Source organism: Sciurus carolinensis, chromosome 7, assembly GCF_902686445.1.
Source record: "Sciurus carolinensis chromosome 7, mSciCar1.2, whole genome shotgun sequence".
In the NCBI taxonomy this organism is placed as follows: Eukaryota; Metazoa; Chordata; class Mammalia; order Rodentia; family Sciuridae; genus Sciurus; species Sciurus carolinensis.
In genome coordinates, this window is record NC_062219.1 from 130,743,200 (window position 1) to 130,766,019 (window position 22,820).

At 47.2% G+C, this 22,820-nt stretch overlaps 6 non-coding genes across 6 annotated transcripts; 4 read left to right on the plus strand and 2 right to left on the minus strand.

The window, feature by feature from the left end:
- Window positions 1-9,177: 9,177 nt before the first annotated feature.
- On the plus strand, window positions 9,178-9,250 carry Trnav-cac (transfer RNA valine (anticodon CAC)). Its single transcript has one exon. It is a non-coding gene; the product is annotated as a tRNA-Val (tRNA).
- Window positions 9,251-10,428: 1,178 nt separating this feature from the next.
- Window positions 10,429-10,502, minus strand: Trnat-agu (transfer RNA threonine (anticodon AGU)). Its single transcript has one exon. It is a non-coding gene; the product is annotated as a tRNA-Thr (tRNA).
- Window positions 10,503-14,852: 4,350 nt separating this feature from the next.
- Window positions 14,853-14,935, plus strand: Trnal-uaa (transfer RNA leucine (anticodon UAA)). Its single transcript has one exon. It is a non-coding gene; the product is annotated as a tRNA-Leu (tRNA).
- A 4,422-nt stretch (window positions 14,936-19,357) lies between these two features.
- On the minus strand, window positions 19,358-19,431 carry Trnai-aau (transfer RNA isoleucine (anticodon AAU)). The gene has a single exon. It is a non-coding gene; the product is annotated as a tRNA-Ile (tRNA).
- Window positions 19,432-19,956: 525 nt separating this feature from the next.
- Trnat-agu (transfer RNA threonine (anticodon AGU)) lies at window positions 19,957-20,030 on the plus strand. The gene has a single exon. It is a non-coding gene; the product is annotated as a tRNA-Thr (tRNA).
- Window positions 20,031-22,738: 2,708 nt separating this feature from the next.
- On the plus strand, window positions 22,739-22,811 carry Trnav-aac (transfer RNA valine (anticodon AAC)). Its single transcript has one exon. It is a non-coding gene; the product is annotated as a tRNA-Val (tRNA).
- Window positions 22,812-22,820: the final 9 nt, after the last annotated feature.

Below are 22,820 nucleotides of genomic sequence, written 5' to 3' on the forward strand. Positions count from 1 at the left end.
GGAGGACCTCTGGAGACCGGCTCACTGTCCCCGACTGAGGGCGCACCCAGACGAGGTAGCCTAGGCACCTTCCACCTCCCTGCTCCGTCCGCACCTCGTCCTGCGGAGCAGCAGGTGCTTTCTTTTCTTGGGCGCACCATGGCAATCCTGGGAGGAGACATTTCTCTACTTTTATACTTCTCTTTTCTTCTTGGCGATCCTTCCTAATCCATTCCTCTGGTGTGGTCAGTACTATTCCAAACTGTCCCAGCTCCAGTTACCGAGTGGTCCCCCTCTGAACTGGACCCAGATTGATACTCCTGACTTGGGCGACTCCCTTTGGGTTGTTTCCTGCTACTCTTAAATGCAACAACCACTACGTTGATTTCTAAGAACATACTTTTGCTTGCGATTTAAATTTGTACAAATAGACTCCTATAATACAAGTACTTCGTGTTTGGATTCTTAAATTCAATATTTGGGTATTTTCAACTTTGGGTTTATTAAAAGTGTGCTACTTAGAATGTTTTCTTAAGGCAAATGAATAAACTGTTTGGTAGGGGGTTCAAAAAAGAGTGAAATGTCGGTGTGACAAGGTTTGCATGTATTTAGTTTATTAGATGTTGTCCAGAATAAAAATAGCTACTCCATGTTTGGTATCATGAGGTTCATTTTTTCCTTTAGACCATCTTTGTATTTGCTACATTTTCTCCTTTCTCTGTTTTTTGCATTGCTGTGACCAAATACCTGACAAGAGGAGGAAAAGTTATTTTAGCTAACGGTTTCAGAGGTTCAGTTCATGGTCTGCAAACTCAGTTACTCTGGGTTCAAAGTAAAGCAGAACCTCATGGCAGCAGGGTGTACAGGAAGAAAGCGACTCAGAACGGGGCACAAGAAAACAGAGTTCCGCTCACCAGGAACAAAATACGTACCCCAGTGGCACACACCCAGGGACCCACCTCCTACAGCCACATCCTACCTGCTTAAGGTTACCGCCCAGTTAACCCAGTAGATGAATCCACTATTAGGTTACACTTCTCATAACCTAATCATTTCATCTCTGAATTCTCGTATTGTCTCACACAGGAGCTTTTGAGGGACACCTCATATCTAAACTATAACTCCTTACATCATCCATTTATCAAAACCAACACTATCAAAGCTCCATGACTCAAGACCCAGGAAGGCTCCAGCCCAGTAAGCCAATCCTTCACAAATGCCAGTCCAGGGAACCCTGGGGAGAGGATAAAATAATTTGGTCCTGAACTATGCCCGATTCTCTGTCCTGCCAATGAACATTGAATTTCACCTTTGATGTCAAGGAATATCATCTGGGAGCCGAGGTCCCAAGTAAGGGGCACTGGAGACCATGGCACTTTGTGCTAAGGAAATGCATGACCAGGAGAGACCTTGGCGTGAGCTAGGGGAGAGGGCCATGGTGAGTGGTGGTTTTCCAGACCAGCAACAGGGCAGGGATCTGCGTGGACCAGATCCACCCTCACAATCCCTACATCTCCCCAGGCCTGAGTGTTCCAGTACTGTGTCACCTTCCATTCTTCATCTGTCTCTGATTTTAACTTTGAGAAATCAAAGTTTTGTGGAAACCCACTTCCTGTTTGCTTTTATTGATTTTTACCAGACAGGGTCCCTGTCTCTGCTGCATTTGCAGTGAGGGCTGCAGGGGTTTTAGCCGCTCCTCTGATGCTTCCTCATCCTGCAGACAAGCGAGTGGGTTGTTACACACCTCCGCTCCCTCAAATAGCTGCAGTGACTATTTGTCTCCAAAAACAACCATGGGCCTAAGCTGGAGTTTTCTGAGTATATTCCTAGAGGTGGTATTGCTAGGTACCAGTCTAGAGGACTACACAGAAATAAACGATCATTAAATGCCTGAACCACAGAATCTCAGAACTAGATATTTTAAGACAAAAGATGTGATCTTTATTCCACAGAGAAATTTGTATATATAAGATTTTCATAATGAAAATAGAAGAACATCTAGTTTACATTAGTTAGAGACAAACTCATGGGTAAAGGTGATCCCTGAGGTAAATCTAAACAGTAAACGTGTGCTGTGGTAGTCCCAGCTAATCAGGAGGCAGGGGCAAGAGGATTGCCAAGTTGGAGGTCAGCCTCAGCAACTTAGCCAGACCCTATCTCAAAATAAACATTTGTAAAGGTCTCAGTGGTAGGGCACTTGATAGAGCATTTGCCTGGCTTGGGAAGGGCTGGTGCAATCCCCAGCGCCCCCCCCACACACACACACACAAAGTAAGCCAGTGGTAAAGAATGAGGAAAGGTACTTGGAGCTAAGGGAAACTTTCAGATTAACATGGTCTTTGCTATTAATAAACATTTCTTTGCTCTTAATGACCAAAATATATTTTCAGCCATGCCATCCATATTGTGGGGCTGTCATTTGTGGACATTTGAAGTAACAGGAAAATCTGTGTTGCAGAATCTTGTAACAGATTCTCCAGCATGTAGTGAAGCTCAGTGAGTTTTCTGGCAATTCTTTCCCCCAGAAAAAAGGTAGAGAAACCCACCTGCGGATGTCCCATCAACTGACTTCCTTGCTGATGTCAGACAGTTCCAACAACCCTGTCTGCTGGGGTCCAGGGTGCCAGCCACCAAGGAGGGCAGGAACTGCCACGTTTGCTTTGAGCCTGCAGTAACCTGGGTCACCACAAAGGGTGAGGGCTTCATTTGTGCCTGTGCTCTTTCACGGGTATCCATCCAGAGATGGCTTGTGTGCTAGCGATGCCCCTTCTGACAAAAGTTCCAGCATTGCAAGAGCTCCTTGCTGCTGATCCTACCGTCTTCATGGCTTACCTGGCTTGGCTTCACAGTTGCAGCAGATCATCTGCTGCACATTATAAAATCAGGGGTCGAGTGTAACCAGGATCCTCTTAAATTACTCTCACCCCAAAGAAAGAAACTATACTCGGCCCCCACGAAAGGCAGTTAGGCAGGATCTGTCAGCATTCCAAGAGCATAAAACCCTTGCTGCATAGTTCCATAAGCCTGCAAAGGGTACTCACCTCAGGAAATTATTCTTGTCTAATCATTCACTGTAGCATTTTTTAATAATAGAAAGACTAGGAAAAACCTCTTCATCCTCATAATAATTAAATACATTATGGCATATCTACAAAATGGAGTAGTAGGCACATTTAAAAGAGAACAAGGAGGACTTTCATGTGCTTAGTTGAAAGAACTTCACAGATATCATTACATGAAAAAGCAAAGTACAAAGTGATGTGCCAAAACTGCTGCTTGAGGTTGCGGTGGAGGAGGATGTGTGTGTCAGGTGGTATGTGCACTCACACACACCTGGGAAAGCAGCAGGGAATTCTTGACAGTGGTAACCTGTTGGAAGGCTGTGAACCAGGCAGATGGGAGGCTGTGATGGGAGGTGATTCAGCCCTGAAACCAGTCAACGAAATCGACACCGGGAAATACCACAAAGAGGAAAGAGCTGCACAGTCAGCTCAACCCACAAGACATGTAACAAATCCTGCCCTTTTGTGATAAAGATGCTCATGAGTCAGGAATAGAAGGACATGTCCTTGATATGACAAAAGCCATTTATGAATAACCCACAATGAAGGTCATATTCAGTTGCCCTAAGCTCAACAGTAAGACACAGAAGGCACTCGCTCCACTCCGTGCAGCACAGTAGTGGCAATTCCAGTCAAATCAAGTAGGCGGGAAAGAGGAGTATAAGATATTCAGATTGGAAAAGAAGAGACGTTATCTCTGTCCATAGAGGACATGATTTTTACATAAGAAAGCCCAATGATCACACACATACACACACATACGCACACGCACACACACATTACCTCTAAGAAGCAAAGCCAGCAAAATTGAAGCTCACAAGACTCACATGCAAAAGTCCATTGCATTTCTACATACTGTTGATAAAAAAATTGAAAAGAAAATTAAGAAAACATCTCTATCTACAGTAGCCTCAACAAGAATAAAATAGGCATAAACTTAAGGGGGAAGACTTGTATACTGAAAACTGCAAAACATTGCTGACAGAAATGAAAGATAAATGGGCAGGCACAAATGTTCATGGGTTGGAAGACTTAGCAAGGTGTAGAGAAAAATGGAGTCTTGTTTGAGAGTGCTTTCAAAAAGTGAAATCAGGGCAAGGAGTAAACCACTTGCATGAGAAACTTAGTGGTCTGGCAGTGCCCCTGTTCAAGGACTGATAAGCTCTCTGCCTGAGAATAAAACAAAAAAAACTTAAAGACAGCTGGTTTCTGCTCTCAAGGCCTGGCTCCTGGCCAGATCCAGGTCTGGAGACCAAACATACCGATGGCACTGAGCTCAGTGGCTCCAGACAATAACTTTATATGTTTATTCCAGTGTATTTAAGAGAGATGAGAAGAACTCAAAGGTGACAAGACTGCTTTCTTTGGTTATGTATGCTGCGAAATGCCTTTGATGTCGCTCCGGTGCCGAGTTGGTATGCAACCTGGGATGGTTTTCCTTTTGTATATACTTTATATGTCTTAATAAATACTATCTTTTCCTGTACGGCTTGTGGTGGTACATTCAGCGGATTGGCCCATATAAATTATAAGTCTGTGCATGGTCACGGGAAATACGTTCCCAGACACAAGGTTAATAGTACCCAAGGCTATCTTCAAATTCAAGGCACTCTCTATCAAAATCCCAATGATTTTTTTTCCATAAGTAGAAAATGCCATTTAAAAATTCATATGGAATCTCCAGGGATCCTACCAAACCAAAATCTTGAAACTGGAAATGAAGTTGAAGGGTCAATGACTCCTGGCCGCAAAACTTACTAGAAGCTGTGGTAGTGAAGACCATGTGGGGCTAGTGTACAGTAAGATCAGTGTGGGGAGCAGGGAGCAGCAGAGAGCGCTCAGGAGGAACTCCTACTGTGAAGTCAGCCAACCTGCGACTCTGCCAGACCCACCGTCCACCGGGAGACAGCCTTCCACCAACGGTGCTGGGGAACCAGACTCCCATGCAATCAGCAACGAAGCTGGTGCCTTCTCACACCACCTACAGAAACCTACTCAGAACAGATCAATGACTGAACAAGAGTGATAATACCATTAAATGCCAGAAGACGCTGGGAGAAAATGTCCATGTCCTTGGATTTGTCAGTGATTGTTTGCAGAACACCAGAGCAGAAGTAACAAAAGGGGGAAGTGAACTTCACCAGGTTAAAGTCTTTGTGTATCAAAGGACACTGTCAAGAAGTGAAAAGATAACCCATAGAACAGCTTAAAATATTTGTAAATCACTTAGCTGATGAAGGATAATATGAACACGTATAACATATAAAGAACTCCTGCAATTCTAAAACAACAAAAGCCCATTTGGAAATGGTCAAATGGAATTTTCTCCAAAGAAGACAAACAATGGCCAACAAGTGCATGAAAAGATGCTCAACTTCACTTACCATCAGGGAAATGCAAATTAAAACTGCAGTGAGATACAACGTGGGACCCAGTGCTGTGGCTACTGGATATGGGGCAAGTAGTACAGATCCTCAGGGAGGATATGGAAAATTAAGATGCTTGTGATTGCTAGTGAGAATGCTCAGTGGTGCAGCCACCTCAGAGAGCATTTTCTGGCTCCTCAAATGTTAAACAGGATCACAGCATCACACAGCAATTCCACTTGCAGGTGCATACCCACGAGAATTGAAAGGGGCTCACATACACTTGTATTTAGCATTCACAGCCGCATTGTTCACAGTGCTCGGCCAGGGCAGTCAACTCAGATGTCCACCAGCAGATAAGCAAAATATGGTATCGACATACAATGGAATGTTTTTCAGTTTTAAACAGGAGAGAAATTCTGATACATGCCACAATATGAATGAACTGTGAGGACATTATGTGAGTGAAAAAAGCCAATCATAAAGGGTAAATATTGCATGAATTGTAGAAGAGTAAAATTCATAGGTATGGAAAGAGTTTCCAAGGGCTGGGGCAGAGGGGAGGATGGGAAGTTATTATTTAATAGTTCAGAGCTTCAATCCTGAATGACCAGAAAGTTGTAGAGTAGATGATGGTGGTGGATACACAGCAATGTGAATATACTAAATTCTACCAAAACGTAGACTTAAAAATGACTTAAATGACAAGCTTTATGTATGTTATCACAATGGAAAACACTTTGGAAAGAAATATACGTAGGATGTAAAGTAAATGGTCTAGAAGACTAAAGGGATGGAGTGAACTATACACAAATACCAACCAAAAAAATGTCAACGTGAGCCTGAGGCAGGGACCCAAACCTGTAATCCCAGCCTACCAGCAGGCTGAGGCGGGAGGACACAAGTTGGGGCACCTGGCTGCAACATGACAGCACCTTTAGCAAGACTCTGTCCCAAAATAAAAACCAAAACAGGCTGGCGTGCAGCTCAGTGGTCATGAGCTGGTGTTGTGGTTTGGATATGAGGTGTCCCCCAAAAGCTCACGTGTGAGATGATGCAGAAAGGTTCAGAGGAGAAATGATTGGGTTGATAGAAACTTAACCCAATCAGTGAATTGATCTCTGATGGGATTAACTGAGTGGTAACTGGAGGCAGGTGGGGTATGGCTGGAGGATGGGGTTAATTGGGGGCATGGCTATGGGATATGTACTTTATAACTGTTGAGTGGAGTCTCTCTGCTTCCTGATGGCAATGTGAGCTGCTTCCTTCTGCCACTCTCTTCCACAGTGATGTTCTACCTCATCTTGAACCCTGAGGAATGGAGCTGGCCTTCTAAGGACTGAGACCGCTGAAACTGTGAACCCTCAAATAAACTTTTCCTCCTCTACAATTGTTCTGGTCAGGTCTTTTAGTCACAGCAGCAAAATAGCTGACTAAAACACCTGGGTTCGATTCTCAGTACCAAACAACAACGACAAACAAACAAACAAAAGTTGGTGTGGCAGCATTCAAAGAATACAGGCTTTAAGGCAAAGAGTATTTCCACAAACAGAGACACTGCATAATAATAAGGTGGCATTTCATAGTGATGAGAGATAATACATTAAAAAGAGACCTAACAATTTTAATGGGTATGCATCCAAAAACATAGTTTCAAAACATAAAAATTAAAATGACAATGGAAACATGTCCACACAAAAATCTGTACCCAAGTGTTCATGACACCCGGATTAAATAGCAAGCACTGTGTCCCTCAGTAGATGAGTGCCCATGAACTTGTGAACATGCCTCTGCAGTTAAAGGCAGGAACTATCAATACCAAAACTGACATGGCTCTCCAGGCCATCTGGCCACCAACAAGGTCAGATAGGAGCACACCAGAATTGTCTTGGGAGGGAAGCATGTGTGACCAACTAAGGCAGAGAGAGCCACCCTGGTGAAGTGCTGTTCTGTGCCTACTTCCCAGCAATGGTTAGGAATCTATGCAAGACAGAACCACCCAGAGCTACTCCTATGGTGTAACCATGTCGGATTCCTGGTACTGTAGTGCAGTTACACAAGGTGACGTCACTGGGGATGAACTGAGTTGAAGACACAGGAGCCTCTCTGCAAATCCACAATTATAACAAAATTATATATTTTAAAAACCTGACATAACTAAAAATAGAAAACCCCACACTTGTGGCTAGAATTTCATACTTCGCTCAGTAACAGAGAGAGCAACAGGTAAATACAACAACAGGTGAGGCTGCAAAAGGTTTGAACAGGCACTCAGCCCAACGACTGACCTTTTGGAATCTTGAGATATACAGCCACCAAAAGTCAGCAAAACACACTCTTTTAAGTGTCCACAGAAAGTCCACAAAAAGCTGATCATTAAGAATATCTCTCGAGATACTGAATGCCTGAAATAATAAAATGGTCTCTCATCAGGATAGTATTAAACCAGAAAGTCCCAGAATATCTTCAAGTGCTAGGAAATTTGTAACACTCCCAAATAATCTACAGGTCAAAGGCAAATTACAAGGGAAATTTTGAAATAGTTTGAACTAAAATTTATGAACTGTGATGTGTCATATTTTGTGGATAACTGATAAGACAACAGTTGGGGAGTAAACTATAGTAAAATTTTAATGCACAAATCATCCAGTCAGGCCCGAAAGAAACTGGACGTCATCAACCTTAAAAACAAAGAGCTAAACAAACTGAAAACAATGGCTCGGATGTGTCTGAGGAGCCACCGGCAAATACCTGTCCCAGTCGGAGAGGCAGGCAGGCCCAAAACCACCCCTCAGCAGAGACGTCCAGAGCAGAAGCCTGGGCCAGGCAGAGTGGACCAGGTCGCGGGGACCGAGGGCACCTCACCAAGACCCGGCCACCGCCCACCATGGCGTGCACCTGACATCCAGGAGGTCCACCGGGCTCTCACAAAGAGGGACGGAGAAAAACCCGCTGTTGGCAGGGGAGGGCAGAGGGGCCGTGTTGGGCGCCGGAGTCTCCTGCCCCTTCTAACAGGCTCTGCGCAGGAGCAGCTCGCTCAACAGCCAGGCTGCCGCCCTACCAGCCTGCAGGGACCTGGGGAGGGAGAGGCCAGTCCCAGGCCCAGCCATTGGTCCCACCTGAAGGGGATGCAGGAAGACCCTAGCCACCCCTCCACCTAAAGGGGTCACCCGAAAAGGCCCTAGCCAACCTTCTCACCTAAAGGGGACACCCGAGAAGCCCCTAGCCAACCTTCCCACCTAAAGGGGACACCGAGCAGTCCCCAGCCACCCCTCCACCAAAAGGGGACACCAAGAAGCCCCCAACCACCCCTCCACCTAAAGGGGACACCAAGAAGCCCCCAGTCACTCCTCCACCTAAAGGGGTCACCTGAAAGGCCCTAGCCAACCTTCTCACCTAAAGGGGACACCCGAGAAGCCCCTAGCCAACCTTCCCACCTAAAGGGGACACCGAGAAGCCCCCCAGTCAACTCTCCACCTAAAGGGGACACCAAGAAGCCCCCAACCACCCCTCCACCTAAAGCGGTCACCGAGAATCCCCTAGCCAACACACCTAAATGGGTCACCCGAGAATCCCCTAGCCAACCTTCCCACCTAAAGGGGTCACCCAAGAATGCCCTAACCACCCCTCCCACCTAAAGGGGACACCGAGAATTCCCTAGCCAACCTTTCCACCTAAATGGGTCAGCCGAGATCAGGTTTTGTAAGTTTTGAACCAGCACTGGTGAACCACAAAATCCTGGTTGGTCTTCCAGGACGACGCCAGCAGGTGTTTCCGTAGTGTAGTGGTTATCACGTTCGCCTCACACGCGAAAGGTCCCCGGTTCGAAACCGGGCGGAAACATGCTTTCTTCTTTCCTTTCTCTTTCCAGTACTCATATTGCATAACTTATGCTGATGTGCCTCCTCCTTGCAAACTCACTCCGTTCAACTCAGTCCTACAAATTGCAATACGGAATTCAACCTAGATTCTTCCTACACCGGAATTAGATCCACCAGCGCCCACGAACAACCCAGCCAAGAAGGTAAAGGCAGGGAGCCCTACTCCTCTGGGGACGCCAGCCCGCTGACGCTGGCGACATACCTGGAGTTGGGAAACAGTGTCAGTTCACTTCGACAGGACGGGGGTCCTTCACTGAGCTCCTGCTCTGAGGAGAGACGTGCAAACAGACAGCCACGTAATGGATGCAAGCCTTTCCTTCTGATGTAAGACCAAAAATTAAAATAAAAGTCATTTCGGTTGAGGAGGCTTTTTTAGGGGTGCCGGGAGTTGAACCCAGGACGCTTAACCACTGAGGCACATCCCCGCCCTTCTTAATTTTTGCCTTGAGACAGGGTCTCCGTCACCTGCCTAGGCCTGGCTGAGCCGCCCAGGCTGCGCCCGCGGCCTCGGAGTGGCCGGCTGCAAGCGTGCGCCGCGCCGGCCCGAGAGCAGCTGCAGAGTTGTGCTCACACTTACCACTTTACACGACCGTCACGCGGATTTCTTTCCACCTGAAGGGGTCCTTCCAACCCGTCTTTTGACGGGCACCTGCGGTCGTGCACAGACTGGCCTCCCCGCGCCCACCTGCGCTCGCGCAGGTCCGGCCCTCGACTGGACTTTCTACCGTGGCTGGTGGTAAGTCTTCACGAACTTCTAACAAGGGACACGTTCATTCTTCACTGTGCCCACAATTGTGTGCCCGGTTCCGCTCCAAATGCCCCCAAAGCGGGAACTCATCAAACTTAGCAGCCGCAAGACTTTACACGTCGAAAGCTCAACACTCGACGATAGGGGTTCCGGACCCCAGGCCAGGACTTCGTCCTGTAGGCCAGGTAGGAAGGCGCCCCACCTGAGCACCTCCTACCCACCTGCTCCTACGCCTGCACCGTGCTCGCCAGGTAGGAAGGCGCCCCACCTGAGCACCTCCTACGCCTCCACCGTGCTCCTGGGCAGGCGCAGCGAGGGTTCCTGGGGGTAAAGCCCCGGGTGTCCCTACCTGGATCAAAAACTTCTGTGCACGAGGCTTCACGCGAGAGGGAAGGCCCTGCTGGGATTCGAACCCAGGATCTCCTGTTTACTAGACAGGCGCTTTAACCAGCTAAGCCACAGAGCCCCGCGGCCTGACGTCCAGGCACTTGTTATTTTGCAGAACTGGGCCGGCCAGTGTTTCTGATTCCAGAACTTTCTTGGGATGCAGGACACACCTGGGTGTACGAACCAGAGAACTCCGTCCACCTGGAGGAAACCTCTCTGAACCTGAAGGACGCCCTCACTGCCCGCGCTGGCGACCGGGGGCGTCTGGGGAGGGGCTGAGCCTACGGGGCGTCCCCCTTCCCGCGAGCTCGCCTGTTCCTCTTCATCCATGGGTGGGAGGTGGGGAGGCGCCCTGGAGTCTGCCAATCTTTCCCTCACTGTCGACCCCCAAAGATTCGACTCGCCCCCCATGCACGATCCTCTCCAAGTCTGCTTCCTTTTTCAGTGTTGGCTCCACTCCGGATGGCCCTACCTCGACCAGGCAAAGGTGCGGCCCTCGCTGAGGGACCTCAAGTAAGCGTCCTCCCAGTTCGCACCTGTGTAGGTGGAAGTTTCTCACCTCCGACAGGCAGGCAGGGGAGGCGTAAAGCAACCCTATGCACACTCGCGTTCAAAAGCATAAAACAAAAGCGCGACACACTGGTGCGCAGCAGCGCTGGGCAGCCCTCCATCCCTTCGTCCAATCTGTCAACGTTCAAATACTACAATTATATCTCGACTGTGTGTGTGTGTGTTCCCTCGGGCTGGGAATGGAACCCAGAGTCTCCAGCATGCTAGACAGGTGTCCTATCTCTGAGCTTATAGTTTCCTCCAGCCCTTATAGTTTCCTCGTGATTTTATCAAAGTTATTGGAGTTTATTCCTTCAAGGGATTGGCACACGATCCCCGTCCTCCAAATCTGGCTTTTTGTTTCCCTGACGTTTAATTGGAACACAGCTGTATACTCAGCCTTACTGTGGTGTTTGTGGCTGCTTTCTTGTAACAACAGTAGATGTTGTAGGGAGATGTAGGGAAGTTGCAGCAGAGACTGGGTGGACCCCAAAGCCTAAGATATTTACAGTCCGACTCTTTAAAGAGAAAGCTTGCCAACCTCCTTTTAAACAAAAGTCACACTCACAAACCTCATGACAATGAGCCCTCCTCTACTCTGGGCTTCCTGTGAAGATGCGTAGAACCACCCCCCTGAGATCTGCAGGTCTGTTGTTCCAGCAACAGTATATGTGAGGTATGCCCTTGAGATGCCACCTAAATCAGTCTGGGGTCTTAACAAAGGATTTATAATCCCAGACTTAGCTTTGTTTTCAGTCCACATTTTCTGATAGTGCCCTGGATTTGATTTTTGCTTGAAAGTTATTTCTTAATTTTAACATAATTTTCTCTCCAGAGTAGGTGGGTGTAATAGTTTTCTTTATAAACCCAGAAAGTTGTGGTTCCTTAACATTTAAGAGCTCTTCCTTTAACTCACCTGGCATCGTTTATCTGGCAACACTGGGAAACACCTGCACAATTCTATTTGGAAATTTCCTTAGCTAGACTGCTCAGTTCATACCTTTGTTTCTAAATTCCACGATACTGCTGTTGATGTTTCCAAACTTTCTATGACTTCATTACAAGGATCCTTTCTCTTACGGGTTTAAATAATATTTTTTCTTGGGACCCATTTGATCCGTCTGTGACCTGTTCCAAAATTTTTTCAGGATGGATTCAAAGCTAACTGGACTAATGTAACTCCAAAATTAGTTGGGTTAATATAGCTCCAAAAGCAAGGTTGTACCTTTGTGAGACTGGCTCACAACTTATCTTCACTACAGTTGGGACTATTCCCGCCTTGGTGTGTGGTGTGAATTGGTCAGATTACAGTGTTCCAGTACTTCTTTTCTTCAACTCAGGGAGTTTTAATCCCATTCATGCACAAATCAGTATTCCACCAAAGATAAAAGATACCACTGCAGAACTCTGAAGCTCTCTCTTTGCAGATTTCTCCTGTTTGATATTCTGTCTCACCAATTCTACCTGCTTTGACCTTCCTGGAATCCTAACTTTATGTCTTTAATTTAGTAACACTGCATAATTCTGGTAAATTTCTCCTTACTGTGCTGAGATCTGAAATCCCTAGGCAATAAGATAAAACATTTGTAAGGTACTCATTTATTTCCCTTTTATATCAATGAGGGGTTACAGTCCTACAGTGAGAGTAGAAGAATGACTAAAATCAGTTATTTCACATACTTTTATGTCCATTGTCTTCCCCCATAAACAACTCCCATAGCAGGGATCACAGAACCCCACACCTCTGCAGAAGCAGAACCCCACACCTCTGCTTGAGTGTTCTTTTCTAATAGTAGTATAATTTAAATTCCATCCATGTTGCTCTATGGACTTACTGTTACTTTTGGCACTGCTTAATATCCTAAGGTATGTGTTTACAGCAACTTACCTACCTACTGTCAAATAATGGAAATCAGGGCTTTGTTTTGTTTTGTTTTCTTTTTCCAAGTTCAAAAGACCACAAATGGTGCTCTGATTAACTTCCTCACATTCATAATGTCTGTACTTGATTGGAGAGTGGGACCAGAGTTAGACCTCAGAGATTAGCTCCACCATGGAATGTGACTACCCTTAATTTGAATTAGATGAACCACAGAATGGTTTCGTCAGTTTAAACTCCCACTACCAGGACATGAGGACTCTAATATCACTAGTCCTGCAGCAACAGATTTTATTCAACTTTTACATTTTGACAAGGTAATGTAAGTAAAGTGGTATCTTTTTGTTTCTTATTTCTGTGGTAACCAATTATGCTGTACAGTCTTTATATAGTTCTCTTCTCGAGTTGCCTGTCCTGTCCTTTGCCCATTTCCTTTTGATCTTGCTGTCCTGATCTTGTAGATTTGCATGGCTTCTTGCCATATGTCATCTCACCATTTTAAGATAATTCAAATATATTATATTATCACATCTATTTATATTTATATGTATTTCTATTGTGTCCTTTATATTCCTATTCTTGTTTTTAATACAAGCAAAAACATCTATGGGTACCTTATTGTTTGCTTGTAGCATTTATTTTGATATTGTTTTGTGCTGCTTGCCTAACACATGCCAGGCAAGTCTCTGCCATCGCGCAACGCCCCCAGTCCCTGACCTTTATGAAAGTTCTCTGCTCCCTGGCTTCTCACTGGCACATAGGACTATCTCCTTCATACATTTCAAATAGCTTTATTTTTACTTCCACATGTAATATGCCAACTCTCTGATAAATATATGTTTTAAAATGCTACGCGTGATTGGGTAGTGGCACTAAGAGACTACTGAAACCTTTGGGTCTGTAGACATGACGAATTCTTGCTCTAGTGTGCTGTCTGTAGAACCTTCTGTCGGTCTCCTCCATCGCCATTCCCCAAGCCTGTTCTTGTTCCAGCACTGGGACCTAAACTTCCTTCAGTTCTTGGTAGAGCAGAACCTCTAAGGTCATATCTGCTTTTCCTGGAATGGAACCTTCATCTGGACAGAGAGAAATCCAGGGTCAGGTAGTCAGAGGACCCCAGGGCACTCCTTGTCTATGATTGGACCACGTGCAGAGGAAGCTCTAGATAGGGCCCAGCTGGTCCGAGCATCCAGGTAAGAGCTGGGCTGGTTGTTCACCAGCCGGGAGGCTCCGGGGAGAGTCTTCACTGACTCCCTTGCTTTCTGTGCCGGTGACGCACCGCTCAAGGCCGAGGTGCTTGCGCTGCCTGCTCAAGGAGGCAGCAGGATAGGCACCAGGCGTTCTGCACCGTCTCGTAACTAACGATACTCCAACTCTGCTTCGGGCTTTCATCCCGGCACCATCTCCTCCGGACGCCCAAACTTCCCACCCGGGAGCTTAAATCCCTGTGGCAGTTCTTGGCACCTGACTGAGCGTCATTGTGCCAACCACCCTCCGGTGACTGCGAGTCCTTAGCTCTAACTGCGCTTGGTAAAATGAAGACGCGGGGTCAGCCTTAGCTCTAGTCAGGATCCTTGCAGGAGGGGTCTGTACTCTGCATCGGTCTCCCCCCGGGTATTCCGGGCGAGGACTGACCGCTGCGACGGTGCAGCTGGCGGGGGACCGCGAGCTGGCAGCTGGAGCACGTGTGACTAAATCAGAGGCCCTGTGTCCGCCGAGGTCTCCGGGCTCGCTGCAGGACGAACCCGGTGCGGGGGCTTCCCACCCACCGACGTCTGCAGAGGAGGCCCCAGCCCAGCGCGCACCGGCGTCTGCAGGGGGAGCTGGGGCGCGCGGGGCGGTGGCGGGGAGGCTCCCGCGGGGGCTGCGACCCCGCGTCGCCGCCGCGGGTCTTTCTTTTGGAATCAAAAGCTAAGATTTCTCCAGGCAGAAATGATGGAATTGGGGAGGTCAAGACCACTGGAGAAAGCGGTATGACGAGGAGAGGGCTGGGTTCAGGGAACCGGGATGGCCGAGTGGTTAAGGCGTTGGACTTAAGATCCAATGGGCTGTTGCCCGCGTGGGTTCGAACCCCACTCTCGGTAGGTGGTTTTAGCCCCAAATGCTTTGGCGTACTGGCTTTCTAGCCTTTTGCAGCAACACTTGCCCACGTTTCTTCAAATGTAAAGAAATTGCCCACTTTCCTGCTCAATCCTAACAATGTTGCCAATAAATGATAAGTATTTTTGACAGAATAATAGAAAAACAAGAACAAAAGAATTAGCAACTCTCTTCTGCTCTTTCCGCAGAACTTCACTGGTGACCTCTGCGGACCTGGGCGCGAACCCAGGACCTCATCATGCCCCACACAGGCTCTTGCACTGAGACCTGTCCTGAGCGCCAAGCACCTAACCCTTGCCCTGCCACACAATTCCCATTAATCTGTTTCCGTTATTTGTTTTAATCTTCCTGCTTTACTTGCCTTCTTTGGCGCATACCCGTTTGCATTTTTATCCCTTTTCCTCTTTGTTCTTCTTCCATTTCAAGTTAACCCCCACCCCACCACACACAGGTTTTCCATCTCCACTGTCAGTGATCTTTTCCAAGGAGGCTCAACCCTGGACTCCTCCCTAACAAACATCATTCAGCAAATAGTTCTAACTCTGCTTAGGCGCCAGGCTCTGCCCTCCCACCTGGAATTCAGTAGTCAGGAGCTCAAAGAAAGTCTTCCTTCTCATGAGCACTTCCATCCTTAAGGAAGCAGATGATGGGCAGCCAAGTAGAGAACCACAAAGCAGACAGGCAGGATGGGGAGGTGGGCACTGGCGTTGCCTACCAGTTGGTCAGGAAATAATTCTGATCAAGTGGCATTTGAGCAAAGGCTGAGAAAGTCGGAGACTGAAGTGAGCAGACATCTGGGAGAAGCACACCCATCTGCCTAGAGGCAGGAGCAAAACGTGGGTTGCACAACTGTCTGTTATAAAATACATGCACACAGAAAAACAAGGTCAAAATGTGGGACATATTTATTACTGTGAGCTGAAGTAGCAGACGGAAAACATGGGTCTAAATTTTGGCCACAGGAGATTGCAAAGAAAGTGTGAAAAACACAATCACTGGATGAGAGATCAGGGAATGGGAAGGCAAGAGACCTGTGAGAGATCATCTTCCGGGAGGCTAAACTTACCGAGTCATGGGTAACAGGAGCCCATCTGCTTCGTGCTCTGAAGATAGTCCTTGCTGCTTTGCCACGGAGGTTTATTTTAGAACTGATATGGTTCCCCTCTCTTTCTCTTCTCCCTCTCCCCGTCCCTATCCATGGGGGAAACAAGACTAACCTTCTTCTGGTCCTGGACCAAGTTACCTGTCCCTCAGCTCATTGCACCACAGGAATGAAGTAATTCAGACTTCAGGAGGGCACCAGAGAACCTAAGAAACGACTCTCTCTCACGGCTTCAAGTGAATTACAACCTCTGACAGGGCACAGCTGGAACGTAGCTCTCCTGACAGGCAGAATCACAGCCTCTGGGTCAGAAGTGCCCTGTGTTTCTCCTGTGCTAGCAAAGCAATGAAACTGTTTTTCCCTTTTCTCAAATTCTTGTGCTCATTACTGTATTGGCATCGGGAATGAGGACTGAGCTTTCAGCAACAATGATGCACAGCATGCAGCGAGGAGTGATTCAGGCATTAGATTTTCAAGGAATAAGAAGAATTATTCCAACAGCCTGAAGATGAAAGCGAAAATAAGGGGAAGGGGTGCTGAAGTCTAAGACAAAAGCTTTGAGGCTAAGGATTTTTATGGAAGAGGAAGGAGAGAAGAGTCTGGAACAGTGGGGAGCCAAAGCCGGGAAGCAGTGCTGCCAGGGAAGCAGTACCCACTGAGCATGGGCAGTTTAACCTGCCTCCTTATCATTGGAACCACTAGTGACGTCATAAAGCAGGATGACATCATAAAGCGGGAAAACCCACTGGGCCCACATTCAGGTTTTATCGACTCTTGCTGACAGAGCAAATGTGCTCTTTCTCAGATTTCTTTGGCACCTAACAAAAGACATCCTTCTTTGTCTCCTTGTTCTGCTCCAGATGGGGAAGAAACTGCGCTCATCCAGAGCTGACTGAAGGCTGTCAGAGTTACCCAGCTAATGACCAGGTGGATGATTCTGGGCTCTGGTGGGTGAGAGGAAAAGTAGGATGGTAGAGTGGGAATGGGCTGGCTGTGGCTACGTGGTAGAGTACTCGCCTAGCATGCACAGGGCCCAGGTCAGACTCCCAGCCCTTCGAGAAATAAAAAGTGTGGGAGAGACTTTTGGCCCCCAGCCTGTGGGCAGGTTGGACAGCACAATGAGCCACACCTTCTGCCAGGCTTTCTCTCTTCCTGGGGCAAATGAGGTTCAGTCCTCCAGAAACATAAAGCCAAGGGAAAGTTGGTATCTCTTAACTCCTGTCCTGCCTCACTAGGAAGTCCTCTCCACCCCAAAGGACAGAGTGCTCCACTGGTCATTCTCTGAGCAGTTCCTCTGCTTGACTTCTCTTCACAGTTCTCATCTGCCAAAGGCCTTACCTTTTGTCTCTTTACACCAGCCTGGAGGGTCCATGAGGGTGGGACCTCTTCCCCACGACCTAGACAGTTACGGTCTTGTAGTCACTGTCTGCAAACATCTGAATAGACAAGTCCATCACAGAAAGATAGAGACGGTGTTCAGTAAATGTTGACTTACTGAAATTTTCAACACTAGAGAAGCCAAAAGCTAGCCCTCTTTTGCCGCAGAACCAAAGTTCCAAGGTGGTCTCAGCACCACCAATGTTCAGAAGGAGAACATTGGAAAACTCACCAGGAACACTTAGGTCAAACTCCAAGAGCTAGTTGACTAGTCCAGCTGCATTGTGAAGATGGATTAGCAGCATCATGGCTGAGGAGAAGGGGAAAACCTCTGAGTGCAGACACAGGAGGGAGGACTCGGGGGATGTTGGCCAGAGAAGCATGGGGTAGGCTGCACACCTGTCATTCCAGGGATTCTCCAGCGCTCTGAGAACAAAAACCTCAGTCTGAGGCAGGGGCCAAAGGGTCCTTAGGCAGCATGGAGAGAAATCTCCTGGGACTTGAGAATTGGGAAGTGCCTGTTGTACTGAGAATGACTCTACTGAACTTCAGAGACCTTCAGGAAAATTGAGTACCAACCCAAAAAATATGTGGAGAAAAAGAGGACCTATATTTTTGTACTTTGAGCCTGAACAACATGTGAGACACAACTCAACTCCACTCTTCCTGCAGATGCACAGATTTCCTGAGAGGGAGACAAACTCTGACAGCTCTCTGTTTAAGCAGGCCTAGGACAGGACTCTAAGAGAATCTCCTCAAGTGCCTCCTTGTTCAGCCTGGGGGATGCATCCTGTGAGCAGGGACAGCTCTGAGAGAATCCCTTTCCAGGTGTTTGGCTTCCATGTGGGCTCCTTTGTGACTAACCTGCCTGAGGACCTGCTTGTCAAGGTGAAGGTTTGCTTTCTTCTGTTGTCACAACCCTACTCCCAGTGAGGAATTGCATGGCTCAGTCAGTACCCAAGGCTTCCTTGAGGCACCAAACAAAAGAACTCTGAATAACTGTGCTGGTAAGAAAATAAACAGCCTGCCCAATCCAGCCACACAATTATTTTGCAGGTCAGTGGTTTCTGATTATTTAGTTTGCTCTTAAGAAAAGTAAAGGAGGGCCTGCCCTAGCTATCAGCGATACATGTTTTTAATAGTACAATAGATTATCATGTGATTTGGGCATGCAACACAAAAGTTAAGCAAATTAAAATTGCATTTCTCAAGCTATAATATGCCTTATTCTAGCAATAAGGAATATTCTATCATGAATACATAAATTAATTTAAAAGTCTTAGTTCCATTCATATCACTAATAGATGCGTTTGCAACTCAATTCTACTGTGTATAACTAACTTGTTAAGATATACACTGTATTCACAATGACTTGATTGCATGCTAATACCAATTACAATAAATCCAGAAAAATTATTAAAGCTATATGGAATGTGGTTGGAACGTTTTATTTTATTTTATTTTATTTTAAGATGAAAGATGTTATCTTTTTAATTATACCTACAAATGCATATTGATCGTACACATTAAGGGGTTTCCCTGTGACATTTCCACGCATGCATTTATTGTATTTTGGTTATGCCAACCCTCCTTTTAACCCTCTGTGTTTTCCCCTCTCTCCCCTTCCTGGTGGGAACTTTTAAAAAATTAAGTGCAATGTTTTAACTTTCTGCTTCTTGAGTCAAATGAATGTTTTGTTTATGCAAATGACCTTAGAAAGATATTTGTTAAAAAAAAAAAAGCTATTTCATTCATGTACGTTATTAAGGAGGTCAAAGTGGCGTGTCCGGGATGGGCAGGTGGTTCTCAGGCTTGGTGTTGGGGTAAGTTTTATCTTTCCGGCCTCTGCTCGCGTGAAGTTGAGGAATTCGCCTCTTTTCCCAGCTCGGGAATGGTGGGTGTTGGGCACAAAAGAGCGTCCTACCGCTGGCCCGTACGGGGCTCGAACCCGCGACCTTGGCGTTATTAGCACCACGCTCTAACCAGCTGAGCTAACCGGCCACGCGCATGCCCCTTCCTTCTGGGCTTATAAACCACTACCCTCCGCAGGCTGCTCCTCCTCCCTGCGAGGCGGTGCCCTGGGGGGCCAGACCTCAGGCGGCTGCGCCCCTGGCCTAGGGCTCCGCGCCGGAGCTCAGAACCGGAGGCGACAGGTGCAGCCCACAGGCTCGGTCATGTGTCAGCTGCTCACCTTCCACGAGAGACCTGCTTCTCCACAGTGGGGAAGGAGCGGGCGGCTCAAACCCGGGAGGCAACGCCGTCAATTCACTTTCCCCTGGGGCTCAGCAAAGGCCCCCGCCTGGCCAGCAGAGCCTGGTGGGTCCATGCAGGACACGACCAAGGGAGGGAGCCATTCCAATCTCCTCTCGACAGCCTCCCTTTCAAAATAAAGTTCTTTGGTTTTGACTGCGGTATCCATCCTCTTTTGTTTCCTGATCGTCTAAGGAATCCACCTCCAGGCCTGCCGTGGTTGAGGGGTGCGAGAGCACATCCAAATGCTGCGCAGCGAGGCGCCGCCTGCGGGCCGGCTCCGTGGCTTAGCTGGTTAAAGCGCCTGTCTAGTAAACAGGAGATCCTGGGTTCAAATCCCAGCGGGGCCTGCCGCCGCCCCGTCGTTTTGGCACATTCCACCGCCGAGGAATCTGCACGAGGCTCTTTTCCAGGGAACCTGAATATGCTTCGCTAATTCGCACTCGGGCTCTGGTTTGATTTGAAGACCGCTGAAAAGATGAACCGCGAGCCACAGCAACGATGAAGAATGACGGGTGTCCGCTAGTGGTTTGTACAAGAGGAGTCCCGGAAAACTCCTGCGTTCGTGCTGCGAATGTTCGCGGTGCACTGACTGGACCCCAGCGCTGTGACCTGGGTCACTCTTCCCTGTGGCCCTTTGCCCTGTCCTCTCTTTCTCCCCAACCAGGAACTTTAGGTGTGAAGTTAGCATGGTGAGAGTCACACTAGGAAACTACTTCCAACCTCAGTTACTTTGCAGACTCGGTCCTGGTGCCCACTGGCCTGTCGCCCGTTTAAGTGCCCTCTTTCCTGCGTTGGGACTGTCCAGTGCTGAGCCTCCAGGGTCCAACACCCATATAGTATGCAGTTTTCAGCTCTCTGAGTCCTGCAGATTAGCCATGGTCACACGAGGTCACCCTAAGCACCTAGTGTTGCCCAGGACGGACATTTACGTCTGTACTGACCACAAGCTTTGGAGTCCATCATTCCTGGGTCTCTCAGAATTTCTTCCTTCAGCGTATCGATTTTGTCTGCCTGTCTGGAGCTGAGCAGTCCAAAACAGTCCCTAAGGGAAGTCTCCCCCAAACCTCCATATGTCCTTCTCTGCCTGGCTTTCCTGTAGTCACCACTAGCACAGCAGCCCAAACTCAACGATCTTGTTAGAAACCCTGGTGAAGTCCGACGCCCCTCCTTTCGCTCCACCTCGAATCCTCACCAAGTCCTGCTGTAAGGCCTGGGGCAGCCTTCTGCCCTGTCCCTGCTTGAGCGCTCAGTGATCTCCTCGCCATCTGAAATAACCCCCTCGTTCTGCCTCTGCTTCAACACGGGTGGTCTAGACCGGTTCTCAACACAACTCAGATGCTGACTCACAACACAAAACAGCTCCCTAGTGGTGAACTTCCTTCCTCCTCCTCCACGGTTAGGCCCCGGCTTCCCTTCCAAGTGCTGCTCTGACTTCACGCGGCATTTTCACTCTCAGTGCAAAATATTTTCTGGTTTTCGTGGTACTTTAATATGGGGGTTATTTAGAAGTGTACTTGTTACATAACAATGGTAACAATGGTAACAATCCAATGTCAGGATTTTCTAATTATCTTTTTGTTTCTGATTTCTACTCTAATTCTGTTGTCAGAAATCACATTTTTAAAATGATTTAATCCCTTATTTTGTATTGAGTCTTGCTCTTTGGTTCCACTTGGATGAATTTCCCATGTGCTCTTGAAGTGGTGCTTCTGCAGGATTGGTCATGATGCTACAGAAGCCCCTTAGGTGGGATGCCTGGGTAGGGCCACAGCCAACAGCACTTGCTCTTTTCTTTCAGTTGCTCACCCGCTAGGCAGAGGGGTCTTTGAACTCACCATGGTTATGGGTTGCTATTTTCTACTTTGTTGTTTCAGATTCTCAACTGGCTTCATATGACATTAATATATCTTCCTAGTGAGCTGATCATTTTGTCCTTATATACTATCCCTCTTTATCTCTGGTCTTTGGCTGTGCAGTCTACTCTGTCTGATATTGATATATCTACACCAGTTTTTTCATGGTGTTTTTACAGCCTGTCACTACTTTTAACCTATTTATGTTCCTTTTCAAAAAAAAAAAGTTTTTCTATTTGTGTTACTTTCAGCTTGCATTCTCTCTCTCTTTTTAATTTTACTACCTAGACTGACAATATTTTTTCTTTTAATGGCTTATCCCATTTACATTTAATGCAATTATTTATATGATTGGATTTAAATCCATCATTGTATCATTTGTTTTCTTTTTGACTCACCTGTTCTTTGTTCCTTTTGCCTTCTGTAATATAAATTAACAAATTTATATTATTAAATAAAAATTAATATTTATTCAAATATCAATTCAATAAATTGGTATTTACTGTTCAATTTAAATTTTTAACCTAAAATGTAATTCTTTCTCTCCAGCTGCTTTTAAGATGTGCTTATCTTTGACTTAAGCCATTTCAATGTGGCTTTGAATAATTATAGTTTTTCAATGTGAATCTTGGTGTTTCATGAGTTGAACCCTCAAGTTGATCTCACATTTTTTTCAGTGACCTGTGCTTTTTAATGTGTGTCATTCCAACCTGATAAAAACAAAAACTCTTCAGTGGATGACATCCACATCCCAAGGATCACAGGTTAGCCCCTAACCTCTCCGATTTCTCTCATCCCCTTCGGATCAAGTATGGCCCCCCGTCCTCAGAGTACACTCTTCCCGGATTCGGCCCTCACATTCCCATTTCCTTACGTTCGCGCTTCCCGGGTCTGATTTCTTTCTGTTCTGAGCCTGAATCTTTGAATTGCTCCCAAAGACCAGGCCACCGCACTCGGCTTCCCAGCTCCTTGCCACCTCGCCCGGGGCTGCGGTGAACCCGGGGGACTTGCGCAGGGTTCACGCGTCGCTGCTGCTGATCGCCCGTCACTGGCGAGGGATGCGTTTCTCTAGCAAGTGGAGGGCGCGACGGAGCAGCAGCACGGTGAGCCGGGATTTTTCTGCCCGGAAGACAAGGCATCTGGACCAACCCGGGGCAGCAAACAATGTTCATTTGCCCTCAAAGAAGTGTCGCCAGCACGCCGTTTCCGTAGTGTAGTGGTCATCACGTTCGCCTAACACGCGAAAGGTCCCCGGTTCGAAACCGGGCGGAAACAGCAAGGCAG